Below are 11,722 nucleotides of genomic sequence, written 5' to 3'. Positions count from 1 at the left end.
ACGGTGTCTGCTACGTGCTTTGGGGCATAGTGGCTGTTACTGTATTAAACTCTATTACATTCTGCTTTTCATTATAGATTCTTATCTACAAGTCTGTCACCACCAAATTGTATGCTTCTTTAGAGTTTTATGTCTTAAGTATTTCTCATATTTAACATCTACTTTCCATTTTTAAGGCTTGTCCTAGACAAGGCTTACAGTAATCTTTACTGGCTGATTACATTCACCTACCAACTTTTTATCTCCCCTTCTCTTTTCAGGTTCAAGGGATGATAAATAGACTCAACTTCTTTTATCATCTATCTATCATCTATCTATTATCTATCTATCTCTCATCTATGATAAACATACAGTATTATATTAGTTTCAGGTGTACAGTATAATGATTCAACAATTCTATATATTTGTCAGGGCTCATCAAGATTAAATGTACTCTTAATCCCTTTTATCTATTTCACCCAGCCCCCTACTATCCTCCCTTCCGTCAACCTCCAGTGTGTTCTCTGTATTTAAAAGACTCAATCTCTTGATTAGGAGAGTGGCAAAGAATTTTGCAGTTATGTCTTTTTAATTGTCATAAGGGGCACAGCTCACCTGCAGTAGATCACATGACTTCAAAATCAGTCTCCACATTGACCAAAGAGTATTATTTTTAGTGTCCAGATTCTATCATTTTCTCCCCATGCCTGTGCTCAAAATATTTCAAGCCTTCCAATCCATATTGCATACAGATAGCTCCGTTTGATGGCGCCACTGCCTGTCTAGTTTGTTCTATCTCTTTCCTCTATATACATACATTCTAGCAATACCAAGGTACTTATAATTCTTATAACGCCAGCAACTTTTACACATTTTTTTGTCTCTTAATATAGATCTCCCTTACTCCAATCAAGATGCACACACACCCACACCCCCTTCTTTCTCCCTTTGCCCACCACTGAATCTGGGACCACATTTCTTTTTAGGGCAATCCATATAACTAATACATAATTCTAGTCTGAATATTTGTCTCTGCACGAGATTCAGCTCCTTGAGGATATAAATGATGATATCTTTTAACATTTATATTCGCAATGCTAAGTGTAGGCCTAACAAGTGGTAAATTATAAACAAAATATGTTAAACGAGTGAACGAATGCACTTAATCATTGTTGTATTTGCTACTCGACAGTGCCTAGTTTTTCCATAGAGCCAGAGAGGGGAGAGGGTACAAGGAAAAAAAAGTAGGATGTAACTGAAAGAACACAATCTTTCAAATAGACCAAATGTATCTTATGCTCGAACTTTCTTTCTGCTCTTTGCTATGTAAGTGACTCAGAGCAAATTACATTAACCTTCAAATCCATTTTCCTCTTCCTAAAGAAAGGGATGATCCTATTTCTCAAAGGCAGGATTGGAAGTGCATGCACACATGCATGTACACATATATGTAGTCACATGTCACACCCCACCCCTACCCCCACTACAAGGCACAATGCCTAGTGAGCCTTTTGGTTTTGGAAGCATCAAATTCCTCATTTGGATGTGTTACTCCAGACTATTTGTTGATAGATGCAAAGAGCTGCTGGTTTTGAGTGAGGCACAGAACAAGAGAAAGCTCTGCAGCAGATCCAGGCGGCTGTGGCCTCTGCTCTATCACCAGGACCACATGATCCAGCAGATCCAATGGGGCTTAAGTGCCAGTGGTGGACAGAGATGCTGTTTGGAGCCTTTGGGAAGTCCTTGTAGGTGAGTTATCGCACAGGACCTTGGGATTTTGGAGCAAAACTCTGATCTCTTCTGCAGATAAACAGTTCTTGGCCTGTTACTGGCCCTGTAGCCAGTAGAGAGTCTTGATTACAGATCTAAAATTGAATGAAACACAAGTTAAATATTTCCTTGTATTGTAGACCTGAATAGTTCTGTTATGAAGAAATGTAGAGAGGAAAACAAATCTAATCAGTATGCTATCCTTTTAATTGTCAGAAAGTTTATAGATTATAATAACAATGAATTAAATCTTAAATCAGAATTATTTTCATATGGCCCTCAAAAATGATTTGTGTGCAGTGTATTATATATTGTAAAAAAAGTTATATAACATTGCTGATGAGTAGTTTTTGACCTGAGAATAGAATCTGTGATTGGAAAATGGTTGATTTATTATGAAATGAGAGTAAGTCAAAATCCATCCAGGTATGGATGTGAAACATCTTATTTGTTCTTTGAGATATAAGGAACTGGGCAATACTTTATCATACTAGGAAACTAAAAAAAGAAAAATACTAGGAAACTTCTTTCCTTTTACATTTAGATGATATTATTCTCCATCCAAGATTTTCTTTCTATTTCCTATATTTTTAATAGGGAGGAAATTTTCTAGAGTAGGGATATAAAATAAAATCAGATATTACTTGAGGTCTACTCTTGATAAAACAACCTGGCAATCTTTGGAAGTGAAATATAATCTCTTCAAGGTCAATGAACTGTGTCCAGAGGTTTTTGGTGATTTTCTTGTGAGACATTAAGTATTTCACTGACAAAGTGAGTTCCCTTAGGGAATGATTACCCTATTATGGTTCACCTCAGTTTCCCCTTTGAAATGTAAGATACAGAGGATTCACTTCAAACCAACACTACAGATTTACTTTAGTCTTATTAACTTGTGATTATCAGCTATGTGGTAAAACTATATAATTTCTCTTAGTTATTACTATTTGGACAATGCTTATCTTACAAGTAGGAGGAGGAAAGGAACTGACAAACATATTTTAATTCTTCTTAATTGCTTTTCAATGATTATGTGGTTAATACTTCAACGAAAGCTTTATAAATGAGATAATTACAGGAATACTGCATCTAAGACAATTTTTATTATCTATTTGAGTGCCTTTGCACTTTAAAATAATCAAAAAAATGCCTCAGACTTTTTCTGAAGTTTGAAGAATGTTAAGTAGGGGCACCTGGGTGGCTCAGTGGTTGAGCATCTGCCCTCGGCTCAGGTCGCAATCCCAGGGTCCTGGGATCGAGTCCCACATCGGGCTCCCTGCAGGGAGCATGTTTCTCCCTCTGCCTGCGTCCCTGCCTCTCTCTGTGTGTCTCTCATGAATAAATAAGTAAAATCTTTAAAAATAAAATAAAATAGGATAAAAAGCATTAAGTAGCAATAATACTGAAACCTTTCTTTTCCTTTTGTCCCCTCACGTCTCCTGGCCCCCAACTCCAAGAAACTAGAGCACTGTGTAGACTTTTCTACATAGAGAGAAGATTATACTTTCTTTTTTCTGTAACATGTTGACACGTCTGCTATGCTCTCTTCTATTAGCTATAGAGCTTTGGTTACCAAACCGTGGGTGATAACAAGAAAGGATTTCAGTAGTTAAAATGTTTAAATACATACCTCAGCTTGTAGGTTGCCTGTTCTCTCTTGAATACGTTTCCCCATTGCTGCCTAAGTGGGAGTCAGACAAGTTGTAAAGTTATTATTATGTATGCATTGATGTACACATGAAGCTATTAACACAGAAATCTTTGACAGGGCAAACTTGTAATGACTTCCCCAAAGCTGTTATCTTGAACTGTCTCTACATTTTCCTTTCCTTTTTGTTGAACAGATCTTTTTAGGAAAAGGGCATACCACATATAGAGTCAGAAAACATTTAGATTTCGCCTTTTTGTAGGTTCATAGCAGCCAAACTATTTCATTTAAAAAGTGTGAAAAAAATAATGCTTCTGGGCTAAGAATATATGCCAAGTTTACGCCAGCATCACATTTTTTATGGCTGATTTATAAACCTCTCAAAAAGGATGGAAATGCTGACACATTAATAACTCTAGCAGAATAAGTCCTGCATACTCCAAGAAAAGAAAAAAATAGAGAAAAGAAATAATGGACAATTCCAGTCCAAAGAATGGAAGTTTCTTTAAAAGGAGAGGGGATATTTTATGTTTTGCACAAAGAATTTCACTTTTTATACTTGTTTTGGTAAGAAATAAGTAATAATAGATTATTTAACCTTAACAATAGTATTTCCTATCATTTTATCTATTCATTTTAAGTAATCCAGTATTAGAGTGATATTCAAAAAGATAATTGATAGGGATGCCTGGGTGGCTCAGTGGTTGAGCATCTGCTTTCGGCTCAGGGTGTGATCCCTGGACCCCGGGATCGAGTCCCACATCAGGCTTCCTGCAGGGATCCTGCTTCTCCCTCTGCCTGTGTCTCTGTCTGTCTCTCTCTCCCTTTCTCTCTCTCCCTCTCCATGTCTTTAATGAATAAATAAATAAAATCTTAAAAAAAGATATTGAAAGTTTTAATGCCATTAAACATGTTTTTTCTTTTGAAATAATATGTTAAATTTCAACCCTGTAAACCCTAAATGATAATAAAAGAAGGCAAAATCTTAAATATAAGCATGGTAATCCCTATGCTTTTAAATTAATCCAGTAAAAGATCAAATATATTTGAAAATTATAATACCTACTTTCTATTGGTACAGAAAATAAAAAGATACTATAATAGTACTTCCTAGAAGGTAAACTTGACACCATATGCTCAAAACCCTACAATTCATGCATGTAGACTCAATCATTACATTTCCAAGGCCTAGCCTTGGTTTTTAATTAAAGATTTGGTTAAATATTTATAAATCGATATTGTTTTATATTATTTTAAAAATTATAAACAATGAATAACAATAAGGAAGACATTAATTACAGTGCATAAACAAATGTAATATTTAATAAACTCAAAGAACCATCCTTGAAAGATAAATAATAAACTGAAGCAACTGGTACAAGTAAAAACATAACTATATAAGTATAATGATATAACAGGACATCAAAAATGGAAATTTTTGTTAGCCACTTACATAAAACGTGCTAAAATCTTTGCCTTATCACCAAATGCATGCTTACAAGATAAATTCCATAGAATCTAATCTAAAAATTTTGAGTTTCCTCAGCTACTTTGAGATTTCATGAGAGTGAATGAGGGATAATTCTTATGAGGACATAATATTCATAAAGACTGTGTTTTGGGTTTCATGCTTTCGGTCATCCCAGTTGTGAGAGAATTTCTTGCCCTCTTTCATCAAACCTGTATTAGAGATATCCTCTGGAGGTCCACAAAGAGCTTACGTGTGACCCTCCACCATTAGAAGGCGGGACAAATGGTGGTCTAACTCCCACCTACAAACATCTAGGATAAATGTGGATCTAGGATCACTGCCTTGGTGTTTGATCTGGTTAGAGTCCTGTTCTATGGGGGAACTTACAAGACTGGACTTTGTTGTCATTTAGATGAGGACTGTCAGGAATAGGCCACGTAGGTCTTGTCTCCTTGGGCTGCCCAGAGCGGAGGCTCCAGTGAGAAGAAGTTGGCAGTTGAACACTTCTGAACAACAGCTCCGAAGTTGGCTGAGCAATGAGTGCTGGGCCATCACCTTCCTCATTTACCTGGGATAAGAGAACTGGGGAAGAGAAGAGTCCGCAGGGTCCAGGAAAACCCAAGGTCAATGAAGTCAAGCAACATAGGCTTACCACATTTTTGGAGATAATTTTTGAAAGCTAATACTCCGCAACAGCACTTTAGTGAAAATTAAATTGATCGACTGGGAGAAGGGTCAGTTCACTTTGCACGGAGAAGCCTCAGATGGCTTTATTGTCAGAGAACTCTACCTTTGAGTCTGGCGGTGCCAATGATTAGAATGAATAATCTCAGACAAATTAATTAACCTCTTCAAACTACAGCTTCCTCATCCATTTTGTAAAGGGGATAATAATGCTACCTAACTCCCAGAGTTAGAGTGAGGATTAAGTGAGATAATGAATGCAAAACATTTAATCCAGTGTCTTGTAAGTAGTAAATGCTCAGTAAATCTTAATTATGTTATTATCATTATTTTGCTTGTCATGCAGAACAAAACACCTGGGAGGATCAGAGGGCTGTGCCAAGGCAAATGTCGCCGAGGAGGCTTCTTCATTTATGGCTGTGACGCTTCAAGAAGCCTCGTAAACCAAGGCCATCGAGACGTCGAACTTCCAATGTTTTGAAAGTGCTAAAATGCATTTTTTTTCCAACAAAACTCTCAAGCTTCCTGCAGATTGCCAACTCGGAAGAAGACAAACAAACTGCCATTTCTTGGAATGCCAGCAATAAATGGAAATTCCACAAAAATATCTGTGTCCCCACTGGGAGTGTGGCACCAAAAACAACATCCGCTATTTATTCTCGGGACAGTTTGTACCTTGCTAGAAAATGACACAGGGACTCCCTTGCTGTCTTCGGTATTATTTAACTAGGAGGGATGTAAAGTTCATCACCTCTCATTTGAACTCTGTTCCTGCCAGTGTCACAAATGGTGTCATCAGCGGGGAAGCTCACAAATGTTTGTAATTAAAAAACAACTTTGCTCCCAGGCACGTGTGCAGTCTGTATATAGGGAGAGATGCTTTTCACCATATGAAGGCTCAGGCTCTAGCACAAAATTTTGGAAAATTAAATTAAAACTGTGTGTATTGTTTTCCTGAAGGCCCGTTAGTGGCTTGCAGTGAGTCTGCGTGACTGTGGCTCTGGACGCATGGCTTTGAATCCCCGATCTATAATTTACTGAGCATTCATGCTCCTTTCATATATAAATATTCGGCTTGGCAAATCTGATTTCTTTTACCACCAATCCCTGTGATTCATTTTCTACAACTATGTGGTGTGGGCCCCCTGCGGAAAGCCTGCTATCGTCCTCCCTGCTGCTCTGTCCACCTGTTTAGAATTTACATCCAAAATTCATCTAAAACATACCATTTTCCCCCTGGAGAATAGCGAGTTAATATATTTACAAATTCCAGATGAACTAGATATGTTCTGAGGGCTTTGCAATTTCATATTTTGGAAACTCCACTTTGATGGAGCTGGCAATGTCTACTTTCCAGAGTCAAATCAAAACAGAACCCCCTCCTAAAATGAAGCCCAAATGAAACAACACACAAAAAAAGAATTCCTCCCATGTACGTTTCATAAAACACCGCCCCCCACCCCCTTTCACCAGGGTGTTCAACATGCCAGAACCAGACACAAATGATTATATGCACTTTAGGTTAGATTTTTCTTAATAACAACAGACAGAATTAATTTTCATGGGAATTATGCAATTTTTCTGAAGTTCTGGGCTCCCTGGCTCCTCAGGCAGCTCTCCATAGATGGCAGCTCCAAGCTCCACTTCCTTCTTCCCTTCTTCCTACTAAACTGCATTAGCATAGATTACTTTGGAGTGAACATTGTAGGGACTTTTTTAATCAACGCCAGGAGAGCCTTCCTGCTTGTAAGCTGATTCATAAGTTTCTCTGTCCTGTTTCTGGAGATAGTTTCCATGGAGGGACACAAGTAGGGGGCGAGATGGCAGGGCTTCTTTAATTTAATAGGCTCCTGCTCGAAAGCTCCAGCTTCTGGAAAGAATTCTGAAAAACAGATGTCTGCCCTCCAAAGTGAAAAACGTGCATCTGTTTCTTAAATGTCAAAACAATAATAGTGAAGTTCCAGCAGACACACGGAAAGGTGTGAGTGGGTGTTCTACAACCGGAGAGCTGGGCCTTATTTTTAGACAGCTGAGCAATCCCCTGAGTTATCTTAACGTGCAGACAGTGAGGAAGGCCAGGAAAAAGAAGCTGAGGATGAGGTGGGCAGGCAGAGATTGCAGTTTATTGGAGGACTTTAGTTGTTGGCTCGGGTGCTACAGGTTTGTGATGCAAGTGTACCTCTCTCTTTAAAGATCCCACCCGGGGTTTTCTTCCCATCACTTGATTGTAGACTTACCTGAATTCATTAGTCACCGTTTCCCTATCTCTCCATCAGTACATCGCTGGGTTTCTGTTACCTGTGTACCAGTTTGTTTTCTTCCGAACGCCTGCATTTACGGAATGTGGTCAGGAACTGATAGGGTCCAGAATAAACTGGGTTGATTATTTCTTCCTGTGCAGGACGCAAGCTGGCAGGAAGGAAATCCCACCTTTTTTCCTCTTCAAAAATAGTGTTTTGACTGTTATAGAAGCGAGAACACATAGAGAGGAGGTTAGCTAGAGTGTCAATATTTCCTATACGGAATGATAAACATTTTAATGTAATTAAGCGTTAGGATTAATTTGTTAATCCTTATATTTTCCCTTGTCCATTCAAGAGATGTATCTCTAATTAAATTTCCCTTTGGCCACACTAATGAAAAGAATATCATCTAGAACTCTAGCCATAGTCAGCATGTGTGGGCAGTGCTGATAAGGCTGGGTAATTGCAGGATTAATAATTGGCTTTTTATTGAAGCTGAAAGCTATGCACTGTATAGAAACTCACTGAATTACTTGAAATCACATCTATGGACTCTTTGCTTTGTGCTGTTTGCTTTGTACTGCTTCTTCTAATAACTCCCTTTTCCCTTCTTTGTGTTTCTCTGATTTTTGCACGCAGGGTAACAGTCATGCTACGGCTACTCAATTGTTTCCAGGTCGTCCTCTTATTATTGGTTTTACATAATCCCCATAAGCAAGAAGTGCAATTTAAACTGCAGCGGTGGTTCTGTGATTAAGAATACTGACTTTTACTATCTCCAACTCAGTTTCCTTATTTATAGGGCAGACCAGAGAGTAATTGCTAATGTGACCAGTAGACGGGCATCCCTCTCAAATCTTGCAGGGATAGGAAATAGTCTTACAACAATGCTCAGAGTCTGTTATCATGCTGCTAATATACACAGTGGTATAATTTTGTGTCTTTACCTTGATGGAACTGAGATGGGGCTTGGGAGGGGTGCTAATCACGAGGAACCATCATCTATCTACTCTCTTCACCTTCTTAAATATGGAAACAAAACCTTTATAGCTTGGTACACACTCTTTCTTAGAAAATCCTACTGACCCGGTCATCAGTCAGGTCACTTTACAGCAATATAAGAATGTACTGGAAATAACCCTGATGCAGGGCAGTGGAGAGAATGCCCTCCTGAATTGAAGCTATTTGTAACGGCTTGCACAAGATATTCTTCAAATACTGGAAACAATAAAAGCTAAACGAAGGGTTGGTTCTACGGTGCTGTCTTGCACGAGAAAATTTGGGAAACTGCCACTCATTTTATGTTTTGTTCTGTGAACCTGCAAACATATAAGATGCCCATGGAATGTGTCCTGGTGGACTTCACTTCTCCTTTGTGTGACAAAGGCCTCTACATTCTGTGTAACACGCTCTATTCCCTTACCTTCAGTGTTCGTTATCCAGTTATCTGAAGACCAAAAATGGGTAATATGGTTAGGGTGAAAGCAAAATCTCCAGAAACTACCAAGCCCTACAAAATACTTTTTCCCCTTTTGTTTTAAAGAAAAAAAAAAAAGAAAAGAAAAGAAAAAAAAAAAAAAACAAAACAAACAAACAAACAAAAAAGCCAGTGTGTGGTAATTTCTGTAGAAAAACTCTGATGATGAAAGATGATAAAGTAGACTGCATCGATGACAATTAATTTTCCGCTATAAGCAACTAAGTCAACTCTTCGCCTGATTAGTTGGGGCCACTGCCCGTTCTTCCTCTTCTGGTGATTCAAGTCATAAAGGCTTTAGGATCTACGATTCTCTACAGGCTCTGCTTTTGTTAATATTTGTTGAGCCCTAAAATACTGAATGGCTTCCTTGAGAACTTTAAGTATATTATTATTCTTATTTTGGGCATCTTAATCATTTAATATTCCTTTGCTATCTTCAGATATTAATATTTATTAGCATTATCTAGTTAGAGCTTTATTTCATACTTGGGGGATACATTTTCTAACATCATTTACATAGTTAGTGCTCATGATTTCCAATGCACTTAGCAAAAGAGAAGATTAATCTCTGTAAGTAAAATGTAAACTAAGTACAGTTAAAAATGAGGTGCTGAAATTCAAGGGCAAGTGAAGTGCATGTAGTTCTTTCACACCACAGATTAACAAAGTATGTTTTCATGCATCATTCTTTGACTCCAGATTGACTTTAAAAAATCCTATTTGGACCCTCCATGCGAGGGCAACACAAACATTTCTTTTGTTTTTATAATCTTTGCTTATGGCTTGCCCTGATGAAAAGAAATAGTCTTCAAAGATTATCTGCTACAAATTTCCATAAAGAATGTGATTTATCCTGCACGATGTGTCCATTAACTATTACTGTTTTCAATCTGTCAGCCCTTCAACAATCTTTCCCTTAAATTCGTATGCAAAGCTTGTAAAAAACATCTTATTGACTCTTTTATTATTCAGCATGTTAATTTAATATTTTTTGAAAGCTAATAAAATCTAAATGCCGAAGGAAAATGGAACTGTTTACAATTCAGCAAGACTGAAATACATCAAATTCAAAAATTTTTCCAAGAGTGTAGGAGATCATTTATTAACATAAATGTTTAAAGAGGATCCATGTGGGGGGAAGGAGAAGGACACTTTGCAATATTAGTTCTCTTTGTGACAGCAGGAAGTAACTTAAAAAACACAAAGTTAGGAAAGGAGAGAATCAAAAGAAACCAAGGTGAACTGTGCATTATAGATGCCAAGAAGGATCATATCCCCCAGCTACGTGTTATCCTAAGACAAGAGTAGGAAGTCTGCTTTTTTAGAGCGTTTAATTCTTTAAGCAGAATTGTTAGATCCAACTGGAGGCTGATGAGATTATAACCGTACACAGGTATGCACACACAAACACACACATTTGTGAGTCATGGTGGGGGTGGTTGGAATTGATATACTTCAGTGCTCTTTGGCTCGTGATGAGAACCATTGCCAGGTCTGATATTGCCCAAGGAATTAGAGGCAGTTAAGGAAGTAATGCCTGGCATGGTCTTCTGATTATTTAGAACTTGGGTGATAGAGAAGTATGTAGGCATTTTGTTTAGCTGTGCCATATGTCTAAAGCTGAAACACATCAATATACACACATGCATGTCCACGCACACACACATACACACCCCAAATAAATAAGCAAAAGTAACCAAACAACAGCAAAACAACAAACATAAGAGACAGCCAGCGGGTCAACATATTTTTTAGTTGACTAGAATTTGGTTAATGGTGTTAATAACATTAGAGTCATGATGTCAATTGTTGCACTGGCCCTTTTTGTTTGGCATAGAGAAAAACCGTTGCACAAATTATGCAGCTTTACCAGGAACTTCAGTCATCTGTGCCCGGAGTAGTGAAATCCACAGCCGTTGCTTGGGAAGACAATTCTAAGACGAGGGTTATCTGCAATTCAACGATACGAGCAGCATTGTTAAAAAATGGTGAACAGAGAAAAGGACTAACAAAGCAATGGTGCCCAGAAAGGGTTTCTGTGAATTGTCTTCCCAGAATAAATAAATCAAATATAAATTGAGAAGAACAGAAAAGATAGATTTCAGCAGGACTTTAGATGAAGAGATTTGGGGGAAATGTTATGAAGAATGTTATGTTTGGAGATGTAATGAGTTGTAGAGGGGTGGTCAGTAACTAAAGATACTATTAAAGATGGGACCAGATGAGTGGTTATTTAGAGAGCAATCTGATTCCAGCTTTACAAGTGGTTTCAGTTTTATTTTGGAGATGACTGTGAATAGTGCAGGCTCCTGAAGAAATAGTATGAAAGCAAAGCTAGGATAGGTTAAGTGCACTTCTGGGTAGCGTACTGTAAAGGAGGTATATTATAAAAAGTTCTACAGACAGAAAAGCATTAATTTTAACTTATACTAATTATTCTATAGCCA

At 37.8% G+C, this 11,722-nt stretch overlaps 1 long non-coding RNA gene across 1 annotated transcript; it reads right to left on the bottom strand.

Moving 5' to 3' along the window:
• Window positions 1-1,136: 1,136 nt before the first annotated feature.
• On the bottom strand, window positions 1,137-7,921 carry LOC111096532. The gene is made up of 4 exons (XR_005360466.1): window positions 7,790-7,921; window positions 5,256-5,450; window positions 3,380-3,430; window positions 1,137-1,844 (listed from the first exon to the last, which is right to left on the bottom strand). It is a non-coding gene; the product is annotated as an uncharacterized LOC111096532 (long non-coding RNA).
• Between the last annotated feature and the right edge of the window lie 3,801 nt (window positions 7,922-11,722).

Source organism: Canis lupus, chromosome 6 (genome assembly GCF_011100685.1).
Source record: "Canis lupus familiaris isolate Mischka breed German Shepherd chromosome 6, alternate assembly UU_Cfam_GSD_1.0, whole genome shotgun sequence".
In the NCBI taxonomy this organism is placed as follows: Eukaryota; Metazoa; Chordata; class Mammalia; order Carnivora; family Canidae; genus Canis; species Canis lupus.
The sequence above is the reverse complement of the archived record's forward strand: the minus strand, read 5'-3'. Positions and strand labels throughout refer to the sequence as shown.